We start from the raw sequence: 12,262 nt of genomic DNA, 5'->3' as shown, positions 1-12,262 counted from the left end.
GAGCCTGTGGAGGCAGGTCTGCCTGCAGGGGCTGCAGTCATGGAGGGATATAACTTTGGCCCCCCAAAATAGCTTAGACCATGGAGGGAACTGGGTAGAAACAGCCCTACCTCACTCTCCTCCCACCCTCTGATCTCCTGCTGGTGCTTCCCATTGGCCAAACCCAACTGGAAGCCACAGGGCAAAGGAGCTGTGGGCGGCGGTGGAGTTAGGGGTGAGGGTGGGATGCAGTTCACAGTGCTCTGGCTTAGCCCCTTGGTCACAGAGTAGGGCAAGAGGGCAGAGAATAGTTGGGGGGAGGCAAACAGAGAGTCACTGCCACAGTCTACCCCGTGCCACTCAGCGTCCTTGCCCTTCTCTCAGAGCAAGAAACACTCATCTTCAAAATCAGAGGAGGGACACAAGCCATCAGCCTCTGTATCGTCCTGGTGTGATGTTACCTCAGTCACACTCCAGCCTGGAACCTAAACCAGAGCATCAGCTAGATGGCAGGAAAGGGGAAAGAAACTGACTAGTCAGCATAAGATGAGATTTGTGGCAGCAGTCGCCATGTCCATAGCTGGCTGAGAGGCAAAGGCGAATCATCATTAGTGCTTCTTTCTAGCACCCGTTCTATGGTCCCCTCATGCTCTGCCAGCCGCTCAGCTGGTGGGAGCTCTGTGCCTGGGAGCGTGACCCAGCTCTTCCTCCTCACGTGGCCCGAGTCCTTGGTCAGCCCGTCATTGTCATTTGCTGCAGCTTTCCGCCTACTGTTTTAGAGGATATGGAAGCATCTGTCCCCGACCTCAGTGGCTCTGCAGGTTCCAGGCCCAGTTTTCTTTTCCCTGTGTGCAGCAGAGCCCCATGGCCCCTTGGTAGTTGCAGTCACCCACTCAGGACAGCTTGGCAACTCTTTGCCTGTCAGTTCAATAGCACAAGGAGCCCAAAGTGGCCAAGAGGAAGCCCAGCTTCTAATTTAGCGGAACCATGGCAGTGTTTTCTGGTGGAAGTCTTGAGAACTAGCTCCCCCCAGCCTGCTGAGCCCAAGGCCGCTGTCGTACTTTGGATTCCTCAAAGCAGACCCCAAAGTGAGGTTAGTGTAGGAGTGATTTATGAAGGAGGTGCTCTTGGGAGAGACCAGTTAGGGAGAGGGGAGAGCAGGACAGGGAAGGGGGAGAAGCCAGGAAGGATGCCATTTCAGGCAAGCTCTCAGCCTCAGCCCGGGAGCTGAGGCCAGAGAACTGGGCTGTCACACTCTTTCACCCTCAGTCACTGGTTAAGGACCGCCCCGGGGGTGATGTAAATGGCCAGGCACCTCCAGCTGTCTGAGCTTGTGGGCCAAGCAGGCTCTGGAAGCCCAAGGGATGTTCTCTGAAAAAGTCTCAGATGTGCCTGTTAGAAGCAAAAACACGCCCAACCCAGGAAGGACCCAAACATGGACAACAGGAATCTGAGGGAATTTGGGCAGAGCTCCAACATGATCTGTTATGTTGCAGAGACGGGAAGCCAAAACTTCGTAAGTGGGTTATGAAGGGATAACCGTGAGTAGGCTGTGGTAATGGTTGCACTACTATGAATATACCCAAACCCATTGAATTGTACACTTTAAATAAGTGAATAATATGGCATGTGCATTATATACAATAAAGCTGTTATTGTTTTTAAAACTGAGTGGGGACGCTCCTGGTGGGAGACAGCACTGTACATTGGTCACTGATTAAGGCACACGCCCCATCCTCAGCGGTGGATCCCCTACGTCATCACAGGGTGCTGACTCCCAGCTGGTGCTGTAACTGAGCCCTCAGCAGCCATTCCTCCATCCCCTCAGGCTAGCTGCTGGGTGCAAGCCCCCTGCGACACTTTTCTCCCTATTAATTGCGCTTCTGGGTTGAAGGCAACAGTGCAGCACACCACGGTGATGGAGAAAGCATTCTGTATGACCACAGATGGTGGTGCTGGCAGAAGTCTCCAGCAGAGAAGGCAAATCTATACCCAGATTCCATGAGGATGAATTGATGCAGTCCTCATGGTGGAAGACATCCAAGGTAATCAACTTGCCATCATCGTGGTTTCCTGGGCAGTGGTGCCATTTGGGCACCATTGGCCAGCACTGGCCTCTTACTGGCAGACTTGGTACTCAACAATGGCAGCAGCCAGATCAGCTTTGGTAAGGGGGAGTTCATGTTGTTGAGCCTATGAAAAGCCTTCCTCCCTGCTGTTATGGACTGAGTGTGTCTTCCCCAAATTCATATGTTGAAGCCCTAATTCCCAGTGTGGCTGTATTTGGAGATGGGACTTCTAAGGAGGTAATTAAGGTTAAATGAGGTCATAAGTCTGGGGCCCTGATCCTATAAGAATAGTCTTTATAAGAAGAGACGCCAGCGAGCTCCCTCTCTCTTTCTCTCCATGCATGCAAAGAAGAGGTCAGGTGAACACACAGCAAGATGGAGCTGCCTACAAGACAAGAGAAGAGCCCTCAGAATGAAACCTACCTTGATGGCACCTTGATCTTGGACTTCCCACCCTCCAGAACTGTGTGTAGTGGATTCTGTTGTTTAAGCCACCCACTCTGTTATGGCAACCCAAGCAGACTAATACACCTGCTGTCACACTCACTTTGTTCATGAGCCCATTGAGCTGGGGAGAGAGATTAACCGACATCTGCAAGATGGGTCCTCTTGTCCCTCTAGCTATTGAGAACCTCACCTGCAGTGGTTACCCTCTGGTGCACATTTCCTGGGAGTGAATATCTTCACACACTGCCTATTTTGAGAGGTCCAGCCACATACCCACCAGTTTTCCAATCTTGTTCTTTCCCAAACCCTGAGCAGCCAGCTAACCCATACACCTCTGCCCATGAATCAGTGTAGATCCATACTTCAGGCTGTCCCTCCTTCCTCCGACGTGGGCATCAGGTACAAGTTAAGCCCTGCGCATAGGAGGATCTCCTTTCACCACTCGCAGGGGAGCCCCTGAATGGGGTTGTAATGCAGCCTCCATCCACTCTGGCTGGTGGTGACACACCATGCACACCCATTTGTAAATCATGCTCCTAGTGGCTTCTCTTCTGCTAACTGGTCGCAGGGAATTCCCCAGAGGAGATGGCAGAGTCCAGCAGCAGGTTCCACGGGCGTGTAAGCCAAGTGTTCGCATGATTTACTCATGCCTTTGGACCTGCTGCAGCCTCGTGTTGTGCATATATTTGCTGCTCAGACTCAACCTTATGGTTTGGAGGAGCGGATAAAATCCAGTGTGTTTGTTTTCTACGACTGCGTAACAGATCACTACAAACTTAGCGGCTTAAAAAGCACCCATTTATTGTCTCGTGGTTCCTGTAAGTCAGAAGCTGGGTAACTGCATAACTGGGTTCTCTGCTCAGTCTCATCAGCCTGAAATCAAGGTGTCAGCCAGGGTGGCAATGTCATCTGAGGCTCAGGGTCCTCTTCCAAGCTCATCCAGGCAGAATTCGCTTCCTTGCAGTGTTGGACTGGGGTCTTCTTGCAGGCGGTTGGTGGTGAATCACTCCCAGTTCCTAAAGGCCACCTTCAGCCCCGGGCATGTGGGCCTCTCACAACATGGCAGCCTACCTCTTCAAAGCCAGTGGGAGAATCTCTCTCCAGTCTGCTATGATAGGGTCTTATATAATGTAGTCACAGGAGTGACTCTCCCATCATATTTAGACTCATGGGGAGGGGTTTCTACAGGACATGTACACCAGGGGGCGGACTCCTGGGGTCGTTTTAGAATTCTGCCTACACACCTATCATATGGGGTCCCCGTAGGAAACAGCATGCTCAAATTAAGATAAGTTAAGGGGGCCCAATAAAGGAATGAATAAAAAAGCTTGGTGAGGAGTAAGAAACCACAAGGATAGTGCAGTACCTAGAGAGCTTGGTTAGCATGCCTGGGGTGGCTGAGGGGCGAGGGCACAGAGCAGCTAGTGGGACACGGAAGGAGTCACGTAGAGAAGTCTGCTATGACAGAGCAAGGACCTCTCCCAGGGCCACTCCACTCTGACCCCTCTCCCCTCCCCCCTCCAATCTCCTGCTGGGGCTCCTCGATGCTGAGCTCAGCCAGAAGCCAGAGGACAAAGGAACCCCTTGATACAGTCCACACAGGTCAGGCTCCGGGGCACAGAGCAGGGGAGAAGACAGGGGCAGCGGAGGGTAAGCAGCAGGAGGACATCTAGCCAGCAGCTCAGGTCACCCAGCCCTTCAGTGGCCCGTGGCCACGGGGTCCAATCTCTCCCAGAGCCTGAAGAGCTGTCAGTGGAGGAGAGCAAGCTGGGCTCCCAAACCTCAGCGGTCTGTGCTGCGATTCCGTGAGGGCCATGCCAGGGACATGACCCAACGCCATTCGGCCCCCGTCACCCCAAGTCCCGTTGGATCTATTGGGTCGTAAGGCCCGTGTGGCAGGACAGCTTGCACTATAATCTGGACCAAATGCAGAGCCCGCTCTCACTTTGGGCCCATCCAAAACTGGCAGGCGTACCGGTTCCCCAGTCGATAGGTCAGAGCTGCACCCCCAGGTGTGGTGTATGCAACCTCCAAAACCCAGAGGCCCCTTTAGCACCATGCCTCTTATTTAGTGGTAGTTGGTACCACACGGAGCCACATACCTTTCATTGTAGAGGAGATATCCCAAGTTCTATCTCGTCCCATCCTCTGGTCTCCTACTGGAAGCCAGAGAGCAAAGGAGCCCAGGAGATGCTGTCCACAGGGGTCGGCCCCTCTGGACACAGGGTGGAGAAGGGATCTGTGTGTGAGATGCAAAGGGAGAGTAACCGGCTCCACATCTCAAACTGGACATGGCAAAACAGAGCTCTCAGCTTTATCAGCCACCACTGACCCCTGTCCCCAGCATTACCTCCTGCCTGGTGGATGGCAGTGGCCTTCTAACTGGACGCCCTGCCTCCCCTCCCCACTCCGTTCTCCGTAAGCAACTAGAGTGATCCTTATAAAATAGGAATCAAATCAGGTCACTCCTGGCCCCAAACCCTGCAGTGGCTCCCATTTGCTCTTCCAGTAAAACCCCAACTCCTTGGCCTGGTTTCTGAGGTTCTGAATCAAATGGTCACCACCCAGGCTGGTACATGAGATAAATTCATCATTGGTCCATGCACGGCCTACTCCATTTGCTTGTTTGTTTTTAATAATGTGATAAGCACCCATCACTCCATTTCTCCAGACAAAAGCCAGGCCCTTGACAGTATCCATCCAGCCATCTGGTCCCCAATTCTACCTCACCTCCCCCACTCACTGTAGCCAGCACCCTGAATCCCGGTGTCTCATTCACTAGCTTTCCTTATTTTATTTCATCACATCCATATGTTTTCCTAAATGTTTTTTTTAAGTTATTTTAGGCTGTAGTCTTTGGGGTGAACTTTTTTCACTGAATATTACAATATATTGTTCACACTCATCCATATCATTGTGGGCTGCTATGGCCCTTTTGTTTTACCTGCTATGTGATATTCTTGTGTGGTGTCCCAGGTTTCTCACATTGTCCCTCTTGCTGGCACTCGGTGTGCAGGTTTGGCGGTGGGGGGCAGTGCTGCTATGAACTTCACTGCCCAGGCCCCTTCTAGCATTCTTCCCTTCACTCACCTCATGCCAGCCACTCTGGCCCCTTAGTACATACTCCCAGCTCATCCCTGCCCCAGGGCCTTTGCACCTGCTGTTTCCTCTTCTCAGAATGCTTTTGCTGGTCTGGCTCTTCTTCATCATTCTGTTTTTGGTGCAATGTCACTGTCTCACATATCTGCCCTAGCCCACCTGGGTCTGCAGCCCTCCCCTCCCAGGAACTATCCCCATGAGACCAAAGTCTTCTTAGGGGGTTCAGGGAGGGGCTGCTGTGGGTGTGGCTGGAGCACGGAGTCAGTGGTGCCCTGAAAGAGGCCTAGTGCAGCTAGAGTGCTCCCCCAGGCCTCTGGGGAGGGGCAGCTACCATACATGATCAAATATGAGGCAAGTGGATATTCCCCCAAATTTATCCCTCTGAAAAGAGAGGTTGCCTCATATTTGAATCTTTACGTAGTGTCACATTTTATGAGGCACTTGTCCAATTACTTTATTTTGAAAAACCAAGCTCTGGTTGGAGAATGCTTGTGAGACTAAAACAAACCTCCGTTGTTTGAGACACTTCTGAGGGTTACCTGTAAAATTGATAGAAAAGAGATAGGGAGAGCCTTTTCACTGACAGAGTCAGCATTCAGAGGGGTGTACCTGATGATTGTGAGGGCTGCCTGAGGCCACACGGCCAAGCTGTTTCCTTGGAAGTGTGGGGGTCTGCAGAGCTCCGTGGGCCCATCCCCCTTGTTCTTCAGAAGGAGAAACTGAGGCCTGAGGAGGTGAGTGACTTCCCAAGGTGCAGAGTCAGGCCTAGACTGCAGCGACCCTGCTTCCAAGAGCTTCAGGCTTTTCCAGGATATCATGCGTGGAGTACAATGTGCCAGGTACAAGGGACACAAAACCTTTCGGCTAACCAGCTGTGTGACCTTGGGTAAGGCACCTCCCCTCTCTGAACCTCAGTTTCCTTCCCTGCTGAGTGGAGATGATAGCAGTGTTGTGAGGCTCCGGCTGCTGCAGAGTGGGGTTAGGGGGCATTCCTTGGAGTGTGGGAGCCATGGATGTGAAGGAGATGCTGGCGGGGGGTGGAGTCAGGGAGCTGCAGAAATGAAGCTGCGGCCTCTCTCTCCAGTGGCCCAAGGGGCTGTAGGTGCTTGAGGGTGTCCACAGCTCTCGGAAGAGTAGGGACAGGAAGAGCAGGGCTGGGTGGCTGAGCTGTCTGCACTCACAGCCCTCTGCCCAGCAGGTCCAATGACTCTCACCACGGGAACATGTGTTTGCCACCACAGGCCTTGAATGTCTTATAAAACTCACAATTTGTTCAAAAGAATAAACAGCAGGAAAGGGGATGCAGAGCCTTCATCCAGGGCTGGTGGGGGGGTGGGGAGCTGCTCAGAGGCTGGTTTCCATTTAAACCAGATTTGGAGGCGTCGGTTCTCAGCTCTAGATCTGGGAAGCTCTGCCTGGTGCAGACTGCGTGCTTGGCTCTGGCCTTAATGAAGGACACAGGGCCTTACTTTCTCCACTTGTGAAACAGGGATAGCAATAGGATTATTCTATACAGCATAGGATTAATAGATACAAAGTGCTCCGAACGGTGCCCAGGAATGATGAGCCATTAAGTTTACAGGAAGAAGACATATGCATTCCATGACACCCAGAGGGGTCAGTGCTGTGACAGAGGAAGCCTGGGACCTCAGGAACCCAGGGAGGCCTCTGAAGAGGCAGAGAGGGTTTCCTGGAAGAGGAGACACCAGTTTTCCAGATATAAATCGGGGACAGGGTGGGAAGATATGGGTCCTGGCAGAAAAGTAGCAAATGTAAAGGTTCTGAGGTAGGAAAAAGGTTTTCATATTTGAGAAACTGAAATTCCCTGGGGCTGAGAGGACCAGGGGCCAGGTCACATGAATCATGGGCTGCCTTTAGAGGATGTGCCAGACCAGCCTGGGGCATCAGAGAAGGCTTCCCAAAGGAAGTGACACTCAGGCTTGGTGCTGAAGAATAAGAAGGTATTAGTATTGTGAGGAAGGGAGGGAAGGGTGTTTCAGGCAGAGGGAACAGCATATGCAAAGGCCTGGAGACCCGAGAGGACAGACATCGTGGGTGGACCTGGGTCAGCTGGTTGAGCTGAATGGGTCAAGAGTGGACTAAAGAGTGTCAAATGGATTTCAGAACAAGAGGGCTTTGGAGTGATTGTGAAGTGGGAAGGGAGAGATAATGAGTGTAACTGCTCTTTTGAAAACTGGGCTCTGAAGAAGTAGGAAGTAGCTGGTGAGGGAAGGGGGTCTGTGAGTGTGTGTGTTAAGATTAGCTGAGAACTTCTTTAAGTGCTGACGAGGAAAGAGCAAAGAGGCTACAGATGGAGGAGGCAGAGGATGGGGGGTAGTTTGCGGGGTTTGGGGCCAGCTGTCACAAGAGGGCCCTCTGATGGTCACAGAGGGCCATCAGCACTCCCGACTCTGGGGGAGCAGGAGGGGGGCCTGTGGCTGGGAGTCTGGGAGGGAGGAGGGAAGAGAGGTTTGCCTCTCCAGGAGAGTCTGCCGCTAGCACCTGGACAGGACTGGCCCGTGGGGTCCTCAGTGTGAGCATTGAATGGGTGGAGGGGCATGGAGCTGGGAGGGGGCCCCAGGGGCAAGGCTGGGGTGGCACTGAGGCTGGACGTGAATTCCAGCTTGCCCCCAGCCTGCCCAGCGACCATCCTGGCAGCATTGAGGGTCTGGGGCAGGAGGAGCAGCCAGGAGTCAGGCTGTGGGGAGGGAGGACAGTGAAGACAGTGAGGGGGGAGGGGAGCGGCTGACCTGAAGACCCTGGACCCTGGGCTGGGGGTGAGAGCGGGGAGGGCGCGTTCTTCTGGTTCTGGAAGCCCCCCTCTTCAGAGCCAGCCAGTGCCTGATGGTGCACCCTCCCCAGCGCCCCCGTGTCCACTCCCGTATCACACCTGCCTGGCATCTCTAGGCCCGCTTTCTCCACTGTAAGATGAGTCGGGGGAGGTTAGTAGTCTCCAGGGTGTCTTCTGCTCTAATCTCCCCTGACAATTTGGTTTGGCTGCGTTCAGGAGCTTGTCCAAGGTTGCACAGTGAATCCAAGAGGCATCCAGGCCTCTGACCCCTTCCTCCACCTGGGATAGCCCCCTGCAGCTGGTGGGGACCCCCGGGTTTCCTCCCATCAGCAATTCAGGCAGCTGGACTGCAAAGTGCGTTTGGGGAAAGCTGAAGGAACGGCCACGAGGGGGCGCCAGGACCCAAGCCAACCGGCTGTTCCAGCAGAGAGGGCTCCATCGTCTCTACTTAACTATATTTCGAAGGGGCTATTAGCTGCAATGAGAATTTGAAAGTTTGTCGTGGGGTAGGGCTTCTCCCGTCCTGGAGAGGAGGCAGGAGGCCCAGCTCGGTTCCCAGCTCTGCCAGAGACCTTGGGTAAAGTCCCCGCAAGCGCTGTCAGGCCTGTTTCCCGTTGGTCAATGGTGGTGCCTTCTTCATTTGGGTGGGTGTGGGAAGTGCAGGGAGGTGGGCCCAGCAGCGCCTGTGCCTCCCTAGCCCCCCACCCTGCAGTGATTTGTGCCTGGACCCACCTACGCACTGCCCACCGCAGCCTCCGCTAGCGTTCTTGGCCAGGAGGCTGCCTCCCGGCTCTGAAGGTCTTTGAAGTTTGCTGAGGATGTTTCCACACTGGCCCAATCCCCACACCCCTCTGGGAAGTCGGGGCCCTGACTCTGCTGGTGTGGAAACTGAGGCACAAGGAACTGAATGCTTTCAAGGCCACTTGCCCCAAAATGCTCCCACCAGGGGAGGCTGTGCCAGGGACTTGGGCTCTGTTTTCACCCTGCTCTGTGAGTAGCCAGGAGGCACAAGTCCCTGGGACCAGGGTTGGGGGCCTCAAGTAGACTCCTCAGCCCAGTAGAAGGCTGCCACGGCTGGAGGAAGGGCGCTGAGCCCTGGGGCACACGCTGCAAAGCTCAGAGGGCCTGAGAGGGAGCTGGGAATCTGCATTTGTACCAGTGGCCCCCAGTGGCTCTGAACCAGGGGACCCGCAGACAACCCTACGAGACACCACTTTGCAGGCGAAGGCAGCTTGTCCGGGGTGCCAGGCTGGATGCATCTCCGAGCCCGGCACTCACATGTTCATTCCTTTTCTCCCTCCGTCAATATTAACTGGCTTGCAGTCCGGGCGAGGCCCCCTGTGCCCAGGGTGCTCACAGAGCAACCACACCCGGTCCAGCCCTGGCAACCCCAAGCCCCACACCCTATCTTTGAGCTGCCCCCATTTGGAATGCAGGTTGAGAGGGGGCTGCTGGGAGCTGAGACTGCAAAAGTAGGCAGTGGGGTGGGGTAGAGGGGGTGGGCATTGGGGAGGGGTAGGCGGGAAACAGCTGATTTGTTTTAGAGCAAGAGGCTCTAGGTTGCTTTCTAAACTACAGCTTCAAAGGCTGCTTGGAAGCGTGTACAGAATAAGGTGGAATATTATGGAAATTGTCTCCTCTGCTTTGTGGCCCGGGAATTCACCGTCACTGAGAAGAATTTCCCCTGGTCCCATATTTCCCCCTCTTTGAAAGTCGAGCTTTTGGATCAAATAAATACAAATTCTGGTCATACGTTTCTCCTGAACTCAACAGGCTTCACCAGCCATAACATACATGGATTGAACTTTTTTCAAATGGTCCTTCTGGTGTTGGAAGGTTGAGGTTCAACATGGTAACGTTCCCGTTTTCATCTTTCCTGTGACCATGGCTTACAGTCATTGGTACCCGAGAGCCACCTGGCAGTGGGAGACCCAGCTCCTGTCCTAACTTGGCCATGCTGGGGTCTTGGGCACGCCCCTTAGACTTCGTGAGCGTCAGTATCTTCACCTACCAAGAGGACTAATTATACCTACTGCTCCTTCATTTTAATTTTTCTCAAAGTAATATAAACACATTTAAAAAAAAAATCAAGTAGTGTACTATGGGCTGAGAAGAAAAATCAACAGTCCCCAAATTAGCCCAGTCTCAAGAAGCCTCAATTCGAGTTCCACTTCCCAGGGGCAGCTACAGTCAAATCCTGAAGCTTTTTCCTCTGTATTCACTTTCACACTTCAATACAATACGTTAACTGCTATTTCTTGCCTCTTCACTTTGAGATATTTTCTGTTGGCTTCCTGGGGGACAGTGATGACCTGGTTTTCTTCTGATGCTCTCACCACTTCCCTCTTCCCCAAACTCCCAGTAGTTACAGCACATAAATTTTCATTAAATAGATATTCTGGAGTTTTGTTATCGTGACTGTGTAAATATTTACTAATAATCCAAGTACTGTACTCTGATTAGTTTCTTTTTCTCATACTTCTACTATTTTCTGAAATTAATAATTGCCGTGTTTTCTCATTTGTCTAGTCTTCTACGTTTCTATTGCTCACGCCTCCCAAACCCTCTGATAGCCATGCCTAATCACCTCTCCACAGCACCGTCCACACTGCCAAATGCGTCAGAGGCTCCAGTTCAGCCCTCTGGTCCTCTAGCCCTGCTGTGCAGCTGTCCACTTAGCCTTGGCTTTGACCTCTCCTGCACTGGCTTCCTTGTTTGCAAGATCCCATTCCTTCCTCGTTCTTGCTTTATTTCCTTAGTTTAGTGGAGCTTGTCCTCTGGTAGCTTTTTGAAAAATGGTGCATAGAAAATACTTTTTTCTGTAGTTCACGTCTGAAAATATCTTTATTCCACACTCACCTTTGATTACTAGTTTAGCTGGGCATAGAATTTTAGGGTGGAAATTGTTTCCATTCAGAATTTTTAAGACTTATCTCTACAGTTGTCTGTCTTCCAGTGTTACTCTGAGAAATTCAATGACGTTCTGACCCTGTATCTTTGTATGGGGCTTCCTTGCTCCTTTTAGCCTCCACTTCCTCCTCCTCTTTTTAGGACCCCTCCTTCATCCCTGGTCTTCAGACGTTTTCAAATGACATGTCTCGGTGAGGCTCTTTTGTTCATCCATTGTCCTGGCCTCCCAAGTTGGAGGTTCATATCCTTCCATTATGAAAATTTTTCTTATAATGCTTCTTTCATAGCTTCCCTTCCTTCATTTTCTCTTTTCTCTCTGGAACTTTTATTAGTCAGGTATTACTCCCCGGATTGATCTTCAAGCTTTCTTATTTATCTTTTCCTATTCTCTATTTCTATACTTTTTGCCTACTCTCTGAAGGATTTCCTTAATGTTACCTTTCAAACCTTCTGTCCAGGGTTTCATTTCATTTTGTTGTTTCAGTTTTGCTCTGCTGCCTGCATTGTCTGTTTCCTCCAGGGTTTATTTTGTCCCTGTTTGTTCCTGGTGATTCTTACAGGCACTAAAAAAAAAAAAAAAAAAAAAAAAAAGAAGCTGTGTACCTGATTTCAGGATGGCGGGGCACAACTTGTTGACTGTGGGCTCTATTGGGGTGATCTGGTAGCAAGTCAGCTTTTCGAGGAGAGGGTTCTAGAGACCAGTTACTCCGGAGAGGACTCTCCATCCTCCTGTCCTTCAGGATGTTTCTGGGTCAGGATACGCCCTGGTTCTTTGTCTCTGGAGAATGAATCTTCATCTCCTGGTCTCCTGGGAGTGGGAGGTGAATGGTAGGGAGAGGACTAGTTGCCTGGCTTTAGGGTTGGGAAAGGGGGTACCAGGAAGTCTAACTCTCCCACACTGACTTTCCACCATCTCCCTTCTTTGTAATCCACCCCTAGCCCCCACCTTCTTCAATATCTGGTGCCT

Source organism: Physeter macrocephalus, chromosome 4, assembly GCF_002837175.3.
Source record: "Physeter macrocephalus isolate SW-GA chromosome 4, ASM283717v5, whole genome shotgun sequence".
NCBI classification, from domain to species: domain Eukaryota; kingdom Metazoa; phylum Chordata; class Mammalia; order Artiodactyla; family Physeteridae; genus Physeter; species Physeter macrocephalus.
Note: the sequence above shows the minus strand (reverse complement) of the source record.